This window comes from Gallus gallus, chromosome 3 (genome assembly GCF_016699485.2).
Source record: "Gallus gallus isolate bGalGal1 chromosome 3, bGalGal1.mat.broiler.GRCg7b, whole genome shotgun sequence".
Lineage (NCBI taxonomy): Eukaryota > Metazoa > Chordata > Aves > Galliformes > Phasianidae > Gallus > Gallus gallus.
In genome coordinates, this window is record NC_052534.1 from 107998052 (window position 1) to 108013518 (window position 15467).

Genomic DNA, 15467 nt, shown 5'->3' on the forward strand with positions numbered 1-15467 from the left:
GCCAGGCTGGATGTGGCTCTGGGCAGCCTGGTCTGCTGGTTGGCGACCCTGCACATAGCAGGGGGTTTGAAACCAGATCATCATTGTGGTCCTTTTCAACCTAGGCCATTCTATTATTCTATGATTCTATGACAGGTAACAATTGATGTTGGCATAAGCATGGGATATTTTTTATCCTCTGTGCTTTGTTGTCCTGGTTTTGGCTGAGATAATTTCTTCATAGTGGCTAGTATGGTGGGTTCCCCTTCCTGCAGACAGCCAAGGTCAGGCTGGACAGGGCTCTGAGCACTGATGGAGCTGAGTGTCCCTCTTCACTGCAGGGAGTGGGGCAGGATGGCCTTTAAGGATCCCTCCCACCTCAAACAATTCTGTGATTCTATGATATTAAAATATCCAAGAGTTGATGTCCCAACAAAAAATCTCCAGGTGTGACACATCTTATACATGATACATGCATTTAAACTGTGTGGAGACTTGGCGTCAGAAGGAAGAAAATGTGTAAACTTAGTGTCACCTCAAGGCCAACCCAAAGGAACAAAACAGATTATCATCTGCTGCTGTATGAGATCCATAAAGTAGAAGTATCATGTCACCACTGCTTTACTGTCAGACCACTTCTATCCCAACCACAGAGTGCTTGAAATGAACTGGATCTCTGGATGTTGCTGGATAAGAGATGTCAAACTCCTGTAGTTTCCTGGATTCTGCACAGTGGATAACTGAGTAGCTCTGGTCCTGCAGTGGACAGTGGGTAGAGGATGTTGAACTTCCCATTCAGCGAAGATCTGTTAAATGCAAATATGTCAAAGCAGGGAGGACCAAAGACTCTTGCTCATAAGCCCTTCCTAACTAAGGAAAGTCCACTAGTGGGTTTTCCTCCTCTAACGACAATGATAGGACTTCTGCCTACTAATTTATTGGCCTTATGTGATTACAATCATAATTTATCTTGATTATTTCTATAAAATCTTTTCCACAGGGAAAGCTATTTTACCCAGTGATATTAATATCACATCATTGACAGATATCCTACGATGCACTGATTCTAACCCATCCAAAATGACAAGGGTGGATCCTCCTTTATTTACATTAAAAAAACCATGCCACGTTGCTTTCAGAGGACAGGAATGTGAATCAATTAATTTACAGTGGACAGCACTGGTTAAGGTCAGGCTCTGATCACACTGAAATCTATTAGAGTTTTGCTACTGATCAAAATGGAAGCAGAATCAGGCTTCATGACTACCTTTCTAAGTACTGTAATAACCAACTCTGTGTTTTTATAATGTTTGTACTTAAGTGGCTTATTTTATAACAACATCCTTTCTCCTTCATTTATGTTACAAATAAACAGAAATTGTTGAGCTGATGTCCAAAAAGGGGGGAAAAAAAAACTAGTGAAAATGCTTGTTATGGCAACAACTAAAAGAACTAGGATTCACCTCTGGCCTGTATATGTGAAGATAAATTGGACCCAGCCATTTTTATTGCACCCACCATAAAACAGACCACACAGTATTTTCTTTGGCTTTAAAAACATTTGCATGACTTCTAGGACCCACAGCCCTGTAGGATGTATCTAGTGAAGGAGATCACCGTTTTCCGCAATATTAGAGGAATATGATTATTGGCTCTGGGGATGACAAAGAGGTGCATACTGGAGGCATTGTTTACTGTGGGCATCACACCAGAAGGTGCGTTATTGTCTGCTCCTGCATTAAAGTCACCTGAATGAAGAATCTGCCGCATCTGGGTATAACTCTGTTGTGCTCTTTCAGTCAATATGTGCCAAGTGCATGTGGCCTGGTAACTCCAAGATTTTCACACAGAATCACAGAATGGCCCAGGTTGGAAGGGACCTCAAGGATCATGAAGCTCCACCCCTTCCACCACAGGCAGGGCTGCCAACCTCCACATTTAATACCAGCCCAGGCTGCCCAGGGCCCCATCCAACCTGGCCTTGAACACCTCCAGGGATGGACGGCGCATCCACAGCCTCTCTGAGCATCCTGTTCCAGCACCTCACCATTCTCATAGGAAAGAACTTCCCCCTGATATCCAGTCTAAATCTTTCCTCCTTCTACTTCCAACCATTTCCCTTTGTCTTGCCATTATCTACTCTTGTAAAGGATTGACTCCCCTCCTGTTTATAGCCTCCCTTTAGGTAATGAAAGGCCTCACCCTTGCAGCCTTCTTTTCTCCAGGCTGAACAAGCCCAGCTCCCTCAGCCTGTCTTCATAGGGGAGGTGCTCCAGCTCTCTGATCATCTTTGTGGCCCTCCTCTGGACCCTCACCAACAGCTCCTTGTCTTGTACTGGGGGCCCCAGTACAAGATTTCATTTTTTAACATCCAGAAATGGTCACCACACTGGACACAACCTGTCATACTTTTATTTTCTTATGAAGCTTTTCCAATTGGACTTGTTGATCTTTGCAAGTCCCTTCCAACTGAGCTATTCTATTCCATTCTATTCAAGTCATTTCCACGACTCCAAGCAAAATGATAGATGAATTAATGCCTGCATTTTTTAATCCTGCATTTTTTCACAGGAGACTATGAATGAAGAATTTAAAAAAAAAAAAAAGTGGAGAAGAAAAAAATGGAAGAGCAATAAAAAAGAAGAGATTATAAATGAACGAACATAATTAGCAAATAGAAGATTAGAATATTACTATCCCAGACTGTTTTTCTTTTTTTTTTTTCCACATTTTGCATCAAGTTAGTAGAAGGAATAGAGGAATCAAGAAAGAAGGGTCAATAATATCTTAGAACTCACTTTGCTACTGTTTTTCCCACACACTTTGCCTCACTGTTGTGCACTGCACTGTTTTGTTTGGCTACCTGGCAGAGAAATGAATTTGTTAATGTTGGAAAGCCAAGTACAAGCTGTTCTGCATCAGTGTTAAACACTGTTGCTATCTAGTGAAAACTACTGTTCCATCAGTCAAAAGGAAGAATGTTATGGCTCTGGCTGGGAGCATAGACATAGGTGCTTGAGTAGTCAGGCTCAAGTCACCTGCGTACTGTTGTGAAGGTGTTTAGGGACCCTGCCAACACAGCATCTATAAATGCAGTGTATGTTTTCAAACCACAGGTCATGACCAACCTTTGGAAAGCTTGCTTGTGTTTCAGCCTGTAATTAATCAAGGAGGTCTGAGGGAAGGAAGGTTTCTACTTCAGCTGCCAAAATCTTCTTCTGCAGTTCACACCTCCAGGGACCATAGGCAGAGAAACAGCTTACAATTTTCAGCTGATGAGTGCATCAGGAAGGCCTCTCCCTGTCTCACTACTACCATTCACACCCCAAGTTATGGTCTTTAATAACCTTTCACATGGCCTGAGAAAGGCCTGGCCAGTTCCTCTGTTTTCCGCATAATAAGAAAGTGTAGAAGAAACTTTGCTATTTATGGACACAATAATCTCATTAAAGCTTCAGCATGGCTTCCAGAAATTTTAATATACCAGCTGGTTAATCACAATAATATCCCTCCCCCCTCCACTTTATGGAAAGATCCTGCGGTCAGGAAATATAAAACTCTCAACACATTGACCACAGCAAGGATTACAGCCTCATGCAGTGACACTTTTCCAACTGTAGATCTTGTGTGCAGCACAAACCTCAAACAACCTCATAAACAAGTTTGAAGCAGACCTAACACCAGGCTTGCCAAGAAGAACATCAAGAGTGATTCTGTTAATGAGGTCTGGCTGGAGCTGAAACACCTCTCCTAAGTGTGTTATTTTTAATCAAGTCATTTCCAGCAGGAACCTTTATAGAAGTGTGCAGTGATTCATTCCTCAAAATTTACACTTGAAGGTCCCAGTTTTGGGCCACTGATGTCACTGAAAGCTTTAGTAGTGATGGATGGGTGTTGAATCAGTACTCAATGTCTTAACACCCGGAGATTAGACTAAAATCTATGCCCTCAGACTCTCAGATCTCAGTGAAAAGGCAGAGAGCATGATCCAAGAGCTCATTTCTACAGCTGATAGGAAAGTTAATAAAAAATCAGAGAACAACTCTTGCATTTCATCACTACTTTCTGAGCTGAGCTAATTTGCCATCTCCATGAGGCTCACAAGAAGGTGCCCCTGAGCATCCGTAGGGGCCCTGTCCAGAAAGGTTGCTCTGATTTGAGTAGGGTGGATGGCATCACTTCCAGTTCATGACCATTTTCAGTCAGTATTGCTGAAGTAATGGCTGCTTTTGTCCAGGAAGAAGGGGATATAAAGTCAACTTCCCACTCCTTGTGAAAGACTTCAGGTCCCTTTCTCCCCTAAAAAAAGCCTGTTAAACCACTGTGCTACTTGAGAAGGGAGTATCCCTTCTTAGTCCCTCCTGCTATGACTAAGACACAGTGAAACCAGAGTGAGGAAACAAGGGGGAATATAATTCCCCTTGGTAAAGATATTTTGCATCCTACACCTGCCTTGATATTACAAATGGTAGTGGATGTAAAATATGGAGACTGCATTCAAAGATCCTCTGCTATTAGTAGAAACTGTGTTACTATCAATCCTACAAATGAAAGCAAAGCAACACCAAGAGATGGTGCTGGAACAAAGCGGATGTAGTGAGTGCATCTATAGCTGTAAAGATTATGTGTAAGTTAAGTTGATGTTTTACCCAATAGACTACAAAAACTTAATCCTCCTCGGTCAAACTGAGGGGATCACCTCTATGTGTTACGAGCTAAATTCACTTTTGTAAAGAAACACGGGACAAAGAAGAAGCAAAGTTTATACTAGCAGTGAGACAGCTGAGGAAGCACAGTTCCATATATCTGAAGAACTCAAAGTCCTTCTCAACATGAAATAGATAGCAGTTACTGTGCCTAATTTAGCAGTACATTCATTAAGAGTAAGTGGACCATAAAGCATAAAAGGCAACTCCTACCACCTCCTATGAGTTCTCTAGGTCCCCATCTCTGCTGAGAAACAAAGACATAGAGATGATGTTTATCCAGCTCTTCTACACACATGAGGGTGGCTCGGATCAACCCATGGCGGGAGCTTTCTCCATCCATGTAGGGAGAGCATCTACATCTTATTCAGGTTCAGACAAGTAAAATCTAGTGAAATTAACCTCCGTCCCTTGGTCAGCCACCAGAATATGACTCCTTACCCCTGTTACAGGCAAATGGCTGAGCTGAAAAATGGGCGTTTTCCTCCCTCCCATGCCATGTCTCTACTCACTGGGCCACATTGTCTCTAGCATTTTTCTACTCCTGCACATTTACTATTCCTGGATAATGGTTCCCAAGTAGTTACTTAAATAAAGCCCCCACATAGCCAATTTTATTCCAGAATTCTGGAATAGCTATTCAGGGAAATTCTGAAGTGTCAAGAAGCCCTAAGGCACATGAAGAGAAGTGTGTGCCTGTCTCAACGAGAAGCAGTAAAAAGGAAGGCAAAAGTAATAGGAAACTTGTGTACGTTGGCAAATGGCATTGAGAATGTTGCTGGTAGCATCATTTTCAATCATTCTGGCGCACAAACAACTTGACCTGAGCCACTAGGTTGGAAGGAAAAAGAATAATTGAATGAATTCAACTTCTTTTTAGACTCACACGTGGTTGCAGTCTATTCATTATTTGAAGTCACTTTACAAATGGTTTCTTTGAGGTATCTTGATCTCCAGTCTTTGGGCTGTTTGTTGTGTATGTTTGATATATGAAAATAAAGCGGGGCTAATTAGTTTTGATTAGACGCGTAGTTTATGATGTGTTAGTCTTTTGCCTTGATTGGATTAATGTAGTTCCTGGAAACATGTGTCAGACATGAAAAAGAAATTATTTGGAAATACCTCTGCCGCAAACATCCTCTAAAAGGCATTTGAAATTCCTTGCTTATAAAAACCTTCCTGCAGTAAACTTACAGACTAAATTATACATAAAGAATTAATACACTGGGAACAGAAACACAGCAAAAAAAAAACAGATACTGCATTTTATTTGGGCAAGTAGTCAATGTTTTGTAGACTAGCCCAGCACCGTTTGCTACTGGGTTGGTTAATTACATCTACTAATTTTGTAGCCTTTGTTCCTGGTACTGAGCACTTATTCATGCATGTTCAGCTACATTAAAGTCAACGAGATTGCTTGTGACTTTGAGCACACCAGCGGAAGGGCTGTTCCAGCTCACTCTTCAGTTTAGAAAGCCCAGGCTGTGTTTTGATTCTACCCGCACTTCTTACATCTCTAGCTCCAAAACAACAGGGTTGCAGCTGGACTCCTGTGGTCCTGCTGGTGCCACCCTGGTTCCTGAGAGTCCTCCAGTACGCACCAGCTCCATCGCATGCACACTCAGACACATTCACCTTCAGCTTCAATCATGCCCTCTTCCCTCCACTAACATGTACTCAGTCAGACACTTTCACATTTGGTTACATACCCAACTCCTGGCACTCACATTCAGTTATGTCCAGAGTGCTACACCCACACTTAATTACAATCACACCCTCACACTCCCCATTCAGTTACACCACCAATGCTGCCCACCTTCCCCCACACTCAATTATAATCACATGTGATTAAACCTGCAATTCTGCACCTACGGTATAATCCTTCACTGGCATTCGCATCCACTTATGCTCAACAGCCTTCACTGGAATGCACGTCTGCTTGTCACATTCATACATGCATGGAAACACCAGATTTCTCCTTCTGTCCTGACAACAGAATATTTTTAGGGTTGTTTTTTTGTTTGGGGTTTTTTTGTTGGTTTTTTTTTCAGCAACAGAAAGAGAATGCACTTCTCACTAAAGAACAAAATAATACTGTTGTTCTCAAGGACTCCTGGCTTCCCATAGGATTGCCTTGAATCCTCATTAATTTATACCTCCTGAAGAATATACTCTATGATTGTTATTATTTCAGTACCTAGCAGGAATGAAAGCCAAAGTTCTATTTCACAAAATACTGGTGTCTTCTAACAAAAGACAGTTCCTACCCCTAAAGAGACACAGGCTGTGTCTGCCTTTCAGCTGGGGAAAGTGATGGAAGAATTTGAAGGTCACCAACTTAAACCACTGTTGCATCAGTGGAAACATTATGAGAGCAAATTACTGACGTTCCCTAGCACATGGCCAACGACTCACTGGTGCAGCATCTGGCTATCCAGTCCAGCTGTGTATCTACAGTTGTGTGACATAATCTGCATGTATCATCTCTTCTGCATACCTACATGGCCACCTTTTGCATTTTGCAAGTAGAGCTGCCCAGGTGAACTCCTCCTTTTGAAGTCATAGAATGAAAGAATCATAGAATGATAGAATCACAGAATTGTAAAATAATAGAATGGCCTGGGTTGAAAAGGACCACAATGCTCATCGAGTTTCAACCCCCCTGCTACGTGCAGGGTCACCAACCACTAGACCAGGCTGCTCAGAGCCACATCCAGCCTGGCCTTGAATGCCTCCAGGGATGGGGCATCCACAGCCTCCTTGGGCAACCTGTTCAAGTCAGCAAGAAACTTGTTTCAGTGATCATGGATCTGGTCCTTGTCTCTGTTCTCCCTGATGAAAAGATCTCAGATGGGTGTGGAGCCCAAAGAAATGCTGGCAGGAGTGCTGGGCTACCATGGAACCCTTTTCACCAGAAATACCCAATTACAGTAACATTAACCATTCTCATGAATATTCAGGAAAGGTCAGAGAGAAAGGAGGGTCATCTTTACCAATCCATGTGAAGATACATGCCTGGGCACCTTATTATTTTGTACCATTATTTAAAACCCACAGTCAGTCTGAACCAGACTGAAGAGGAAACTGGTAATCTAAAATGAATTCTAAAGATTTTCCTTTAGAAAGGTGAGGCAAACCTCTGACTACACTAAATTTCCTATTGCTTATTCCTGGCTTGGATTTTTTTATTCAAGATATAAAAGCCCAATGAAATTCACACCAGTTCTTCCCAAAGCAAGGAAAAAAAATAAATTAATAATAATAAATAAAAATAAAGAAGGAAAGAAAGAAAGAACCCACACTGCAGGATGAGACGGACTCTATGGATAAGTGCCTGCTGCCACAATGAGATACACATGTCCTGTTCAAACATGCCTTTACAGGGAGCCAGGCCACAAATAAATAAAAAAAGACCAAAACAAAACAAAACAAACAAACAAAAAAAACTGTGGTGTAGGTTTGAATTGACCACTTTTTATTAAATAAAGAATTGATCCAAATCAAGTAACGCTAAATCATTTAGGAGGCCTTTGTTGATCCTGACCAGAACTAATACGTGCAGATAACCTACATTTTGTCCTACAGTTATCATTCCCTGCACGGCTACCACACATCAGAAATCCCACTTCTGTGAGAGAAGATGAGAGGGAAGATAGGAAGGGACAGAAATAGGAGGGATGATCCATTTTCTCCAGCCACACATCTTATGTAGCGTCTAAGTAGACTCATGACAAAAGGGGGAGAACAGCCGGAACATTATGGGGCTGCTCCTCCAGGCTGTGACTACCACCAGGTGTTGCACTGGGGCTGCTCCTAACATAACGGTTTATGAAGTTGACAGAAGGGGAATAGAAAAGTTGGAAGGGCAGAATTCATCCCACCACTCACTTATAGGAAGGTCAAAGACAGATCTTTGATAGGATCATGGAATCACCAAGGTTGGTAGAGGCCTTCAAGATCATCCTGCAACCTGATGACATTAAAGATGTTATTTCCAGTGGAAATGATAATGCAACATGAGGAAATCACAACAGCATTTGTCAGGAACTACAGATCAGAGGGCTGGAGCACCTCCCCTGTGAAGACAGGCTGAGGGAGCTGGGCTTGTTCAGCCTGGAGAAAAAGAAGCTGTGGGGTGACCTCATTGCAGCCTTCCAGGACCTAAATGGAGCCTACAAACAGGAGGGGAGTCAACTCTTTACAAGGGTAGATAATAGCAGGACAAAGGGAAATGGTTGGAAGTTGAAGGAGAGAAAATTTAGACTGGATATCAGGGGGAAGTTCTTTACTATGAGAGTGGTGAGGTGCTGAAACAGCTGCCCAGAGAGGCTGTGGATGCCCCATCCATCCCTGGAGGTGTTCAAGGCCAGGTTGGATGGGGTCCTGGGCAACCTGGTCTAGTATTAAATGTAGAGGTTGGCAGCCCTGCCTGTGGTGGAAGGGTTGGAGCTTCCTGATCCTTGAGGTCCCTTCCAGCCCAAGCCATTCTGCAATTCTATTATATGATTCTATGATATCAGAAGGGCAACACAGAATGTCTGTTTTGACCAATAGATTTTTGAAAGTCTCCTATTTAAAAAGAGTGAAATTCAAGTTAGGCTGCTGTGAATACTGGAGGTAGCGATTATTTTAGCTGCAGACACAAAGTTTGTTCTCCCGTTCTTGCATGACGGATACAAGGCAGAGCTCTTTTGGTCAATGTTCTTCAAGGTCTCTGTTGTGGACTGTTTATTCCTTCTTTTTTTTCAGGGCATTATATCTTAGCCACCTTAAAGAATAAAATAAGCAAAGATCTGGGTTCACTAGAATGAAGGATAATAACAAAGATTAATATGAAATCATTTATATCCAACATGAAATCTTTTTGTAGTGGTGTCACTGTCCGGGAGAAGTATTCTTTTTTTTCAGCTGGTGATCAGTTGTTGCCTAGAGATGAACTGTAGCATCATTCAGGCTGGAAAAGACCTCTAAGGCCCCCAAGCCCAATCCCAACCCATCCCACCATGCACACTGACCACGTCCCTCAGTGTCACATCTCTGCAGTTCTTGAACACCCCCAGGGATGGTGACCCCACCACCTCCCGCAGCAGCTGTGCCAGGTGAAGGTGATGTCAAAACACAAACAATGTTTTCAAAGGAATAGTTTCTTGGAGATGTGATCCTTAAGGACCTGACAGCCTGGAGGGTCCCACAGGATCTCAGCAGCATTCCCACACCGACACTGACATCCCCATGCACCATTAAACTACTCCTGAGAGTTATTGTGGGTTTATGCCCCAAAAGATCCAGACACGATGCTCATAGTTGTCTTATTCCTGTGGAGAAAAAGAAGTGAGAGGTGGTGACGCACTGAACAGGTTGCCCAAGGAGGCTGTGGATGCCCCATCCCTGCAGGCATTCAAGGCCAGGCTGGATGTGGCTCTGGGCAGCCTGGTCTGCTGGTTGGCGACCCTGCACATAGCAGGGGGTTGAAACGAGTTGATCATTGTGGTCCTTTTCAACCCAGGCCGTTCTATTATTTTATGACGATTCATTTTTTAACACCAACACAACAACTGGGACAGAGTGGAGAGAAACATTGCAGTAAAGAAGTCCACAGTTGAAAGTTTGGGTTTGCACCTCTTGAAGGGCTTATGGGGAAACTGGTAATAACAGCAACGATAAATGGGAGGGACAAAAAAAATATGGGATCCCAGTGCCCGTGCCCACAGTGAGAATAAAAAATGCAAAGCCTGGGCCACCTCGCCTTTAATTTCCTAACTGCTGTTTTGTAAGGCTGTGTCATGCTTCTCAGTTCAAACACGCTTTGGCTCTTTATTATTCATGGGCCTTTTTCTCAGTCAGTGGTGTTGAATAATAAAACAGCCCAGGATCAAATGGGCCAATTCTCCACGCCTGACACCAACTGCTACTGTTCGCTGGGCTCTGCCAAGCGTTGCCTCTGATAATGAGTGGGATTTGGTTAAACAGTAAATTAATGAATAATGAAATATCCAGGTTGATCAGTTAGAGAGCACGCTTGCTTTGCCCCCGGCCAAACGCTCGGGGCAGAAATTACTCTCAAACGGCACTTGCCTGTGTGCTGGGCTGGATAACTATTTTACAGCCTATTGCTTGACAGGATGTTGGGATGGGGGTGAGGGGAAGGAGGGGGAAAGGGGAGCGGGCAGGGGCTGCTCGTTATCAGCCCGCTCCGAGGGGACGGGGCAGGGGGAGGGATGCTCTCCTACTCAGATCTTCCCCTCCCAACTTTAGCAGGGAGTTTATATATATCCGTATGCATATATATGTATATATGCGTGTATATGTATATCTATCTATAGATATAGAGAAGGGATTTCTATAGATATACCCCAGCTTTACTTCCCCTTCCAGCTCCCTGTCCCACCGTGGTCACCCCCTCTGGCAGCAGTCGCGGCTCAGATTGCAGAAGGAGCCCTTCAGCTGTTGGGGGTAAATAGAAGGGGACGGCGAAATGCTGCCTGCACGGGATAGGGCTGCTGAGTGTGAGCGGGGAGTGGAGAAAGAGGCAGAAAGGAGGAAACGACCCTGTCCTGTCGCCTTCATTCTCTACGCCGGGAGAGATAAGTAGCTGTAAAATATTTCCCGCAGGTCAGTAACCAAAGTACATGTATGTATACACACACATACACGCGGAGTATCTACAGCCAGAGGGAAAAAAGAAAAGCCCTTCCTGACTTTCACACCCATCCTCCAGAACTGCACAACGCCCAACGTAGGGTGTGTATTTTGGGGCTGCGTGTGTTTCTCCTTTCGGGGCGAGCAAACCTCTAATTATCACCTTTTATGCAGAGGGAAAGAACTCTGTGCAACTAACGCCTTCTTTTTGTTTGTTTTGTGTGTATGTGTTGGGGGGGAGATCTGCTTTCCAGGCTTTCCAAACCAGCCCCAGCTTCCCAAGCCCAGGTAGGGAAAGGGCAAGTAAAAAACAATAATGATAATAATAAAAATAAAAATAACAAAAGAGCAAATTAAACAAAACCAGAAACTAAGTAGAAAGGGGGAAAAAAAGAATATATTTCCAAAATGCGAGTTTACAGGTCAGGGCTGAATTACTTTCCCTCGTCTCGTGTCGCTCCGAAGTTAAAGTTTAAAGAGCCCTTTGAAGCGTAAGGAAGGAGGTCCCTGCTGCTGCCCCCCCACCCACCCCCCTCTCCCCCGGCAGCTGCTCCGGGCTTTGCTGCAATGGCGGTGTCCCAGGAAAGCAACACGGGAGGGGTTCAAACGCTGTCTCCTGCCCTTTCCCAGCCCCCCTCCCCTTTCTGCGCAGGGTTTTGCGGGTGTAAGGGTGCGGGGAGTCAGCGGCTGAGCTTCTGGGGCAGCTTAAAGCCGGGCTTTGCTTTTGTCACCGAGCGAAACCCCCTCTCTCCCTCACCGCCACATATTCGTCTCAAAATCCAGAACTTTTCGTTTCCGAACGTTTCTCTCGGTCCCACCCTTCAAACACCTTTTAAAATCCAGCTGATTTCCGAGGAAACCATTGACCCGAAAATGCTCTCCGTCCCTAAAGTGCAGTCCCCCAGTGTCCTCCCTTCCCCCCCCCCCCCCCCCTCCCTCCATTATTACCGGTTATTGTGGTGTGATTTTCTGCACACAGCTGGAAAAGAGCCTTCTATTTTTATTTTTTATTTTTTATTTTTACCCCAGCCGAAATAGGATCTATTCTGGATTAAATAAAGCAGTGTCGGTTTGTGTGGAGGACTGGGGGGTGCTGCTGTCCCGACCGCGGCTCTCAGTACGGGGGGAGAGCAGAGCCGGCGGTGCACAGCGGCAGCTTCAAGTGGGCTCATTGCGAGTCCTGCAGGAGCGAGAGCCGTCTGTGCACCCACAGCAAGATAAACTTGTCCTAGAGATGGTTTCGTGTAGGCTAAAAGATACTTTTCTCTTTGTATTTGAATGGGTTTTTACAAGGGGAAAATAATGTCCCCCCCCACGCTTATTCACCCTGGCGTTTAAGCGGGTCGCACTCTGAATGTCATTGCGTTTGTGCCATTTCTACGCCAGCTCATCACCTTGGAAGGACCAAAGGTTTCTGTTCTCAGCGCAGTGTTTCCCTGCTCTGCTCCGCGCTGCTTATGGAACGGCGGCGATAACCACAGGCACAGCACCTCCCCACGCCGGGGTGGAGGGGGATCACGCTGCGTACCCGGGACGGTGCTTTAACAGCACTTTGAGAGGCGTTGAACTTCACTCTTTCTTTTTTCTTTTCCTTTTTTTTTTTTTCTTTTTTTTCTTTCTTTTTCTTTTTCTCTTTCTTTTTTTCTTTATTTTTTTATTTTCTTCTTTATTTTTTTCTTTTTTCCTTTATATATATATATATAGGGGATTTTTCATTTTTCATTTTTCGTTTTCCCCCATCCGGTGCAGATCCGGAGCGGAGGACGATAAGAATGATCACCTTCGAATATTTGGGTGAAAAAAATGCACACCCGCACGCACCCGCACTTCTCAGTCTTTCTGTCGCTGTATTTTTGAGCTGAGATCCAAAGTAATTTGCGCTGCGACTTTGGTTCTTCCACCTTGGTGATAAGGACGGGGCAGAGACGCTCTTAACGCTCATCTCCCGAAAGATTTTCTTCCCTCGGAGACATCGCAAAGCGGTTTCCCTTTGCCCCCGGGGAGGCGGATCGGGGGGGCCGTGGGATACCCCGGGGTCCCAATGCCCCGTGTCCGTCCTTTTGCACTGCTTCAAGTCTATAGCGAAGGAGAAACCAAGGAGCATTATTGCCCCCAGCAACTCATAGAAGTCGGTAGTGGTGGGAGAGTGGAAATGTGAGTTTTTGTGCCATGTAACGCGGTGTCCCGGTACAGCTATGCACATGCATATACACGTCCAGTGCACGGGAAAAAAAGCCATGGATGCTTGTTTATGGGAGAGACAGAGAAAACAAAAGAATTCGGGAAATATGTTGACACTGGGGATTGTTGAAGGCATTTGACTAGTTCCATCGTAGGGACACCAGATGTTATTTATGAGTTCTCGTATAAGTATGGGCCGTACCACTCAGGTGGGGAGGGGAAAAGGAGAAAAGCAAAAGGAAGAAAGAAGAGTTTGCCCCAAAGCGATGGAAGACAAAAATGATGTTTATGACTACATAAATCAAGGTGAAGTTTTGTAATGGAAACTAGAAGTACTTCGAATTGCAGGGGGAAAAAAAAAAAAAAAAAAAAAAGAGAGAGAGAGACTGGGGCAAGGCAGGAGAAACAGAGATAAAGCCCCGCCGGTCATAGCTGGGAAACCAGATTTTAACACCAGACCTGTGGGGAGGGGACGTTGTCATGAGATATAGGTTAGTGCTGCTGTTTGGTTGTTTGTAACCTTAGCTGAGGGAGAAGCTCAAAGAGGTGAAAGACCAGGAGATGGATGAGTGGACGGGTGGATGAAGGGAGGAAGGGAGGGAGGGAGGGAGAGAGGGATGGATGGATGGATGGATGGATGGATGGATGGATGGATGGATGGATGGGTGGATGGGTGGATGGGTGGATGAAGGGAGGGAGGAAGGGAGAAGGGAGAGATGGATGGATGGATGAATGGATGGATGGATGGATGGATGGATGGATGGATGGATGGATGGATGGATGGATGGATAGGTAGATACATGGGTAAGTAAGTAGGTAGGTAGGTAGGTTGGTTGGTTGTAAGTAGACAGGTAGGTACGAGGTGATAGAAAGAACAGATTCTTGAATTGCTGAATATCTATGGGAAATGCAGTGAAGCACATATCAGCAAGCATATTTCTCCCTTCCTGACACCAGATTCCAGACCTCAAGCAGTGCAGATGCTCTCGAAGCAGCCACCTGTATTTATTGCAGACATGGACGTGCATTCATTGGGTTTGCAATCTCTAAATCAAGGAGTAAGAAACTGAGGGTGAAGCTTTCCTCGTTCCACTGGGTCTGCTTTTAAAAGGAGACCCCGATTTCTCCAAGCCTGCACTTCTGCTGAGTTATAAAACAACTTCCCTCACTCTTTTATTTATTCATTCATTTCAATCCCCTCCTCCTTTTTTTTTTTTTTTTTTTAATTTATTTTTTACATAACTGTTGCACAGCCCTTGGACGACACAGAAACTTCCTGAACCACCCCCCCCACTCTTCTCCCTCCCTCCTTCCCCTCTAAACGGCCCTCCCAGACTCCACTGGGAACTCCGCGGACTGTTGCGAAAGCTTTCATGCAAAACATCTGCTCTCCTCAAAATAATATCGTCGGGGCGATGAGCACAAAAGGAAACAAAACAAGCCGGAAAATTAAAAAGAAAAAAGAAAAAGAAAAAAAAAAAAAAGAAGAAGAAGAAGAAGAAGGAAAAAAAAAAAAAAAGAAAAGCTCTCAGCTTTTGGAAACCGGCTCCGGTGTCACTGCTCTTCCCAGCTCTCCGTGCCCCTGGGCAGCGTTCACCGCACACCTGCTCGCAGCTGGGGCGGCTCTGGGGGTGCTGGGAGGGGGGGTTGATTCTCTCCCTGCCAAACCCCGGTAGGAAGAAGGAGAAGAGAGTGAGGGATTCTGATAATTTAATTTTTTTTTCCCCTCATTGTCCGTCCCCCTCCGTCCCCCTCGCTTTCCCCCCCTGCTCCGACCCCAGGCACTGCTGTCTCGATGCCCCCCTCCAGTTCGGCCCCCGGGCGCTTTTGCCATCGCACCACGGTGGGAATGTAGGTCACGGCCGGGTCCGAGCCGGGCTGCGGCTGGGATGGGAGAGCCTCGAAAGCTTCCCCACCAAACAGACTTTGGGGTCGTGGTTTGCAATGCTTTTTCCTTTTTAT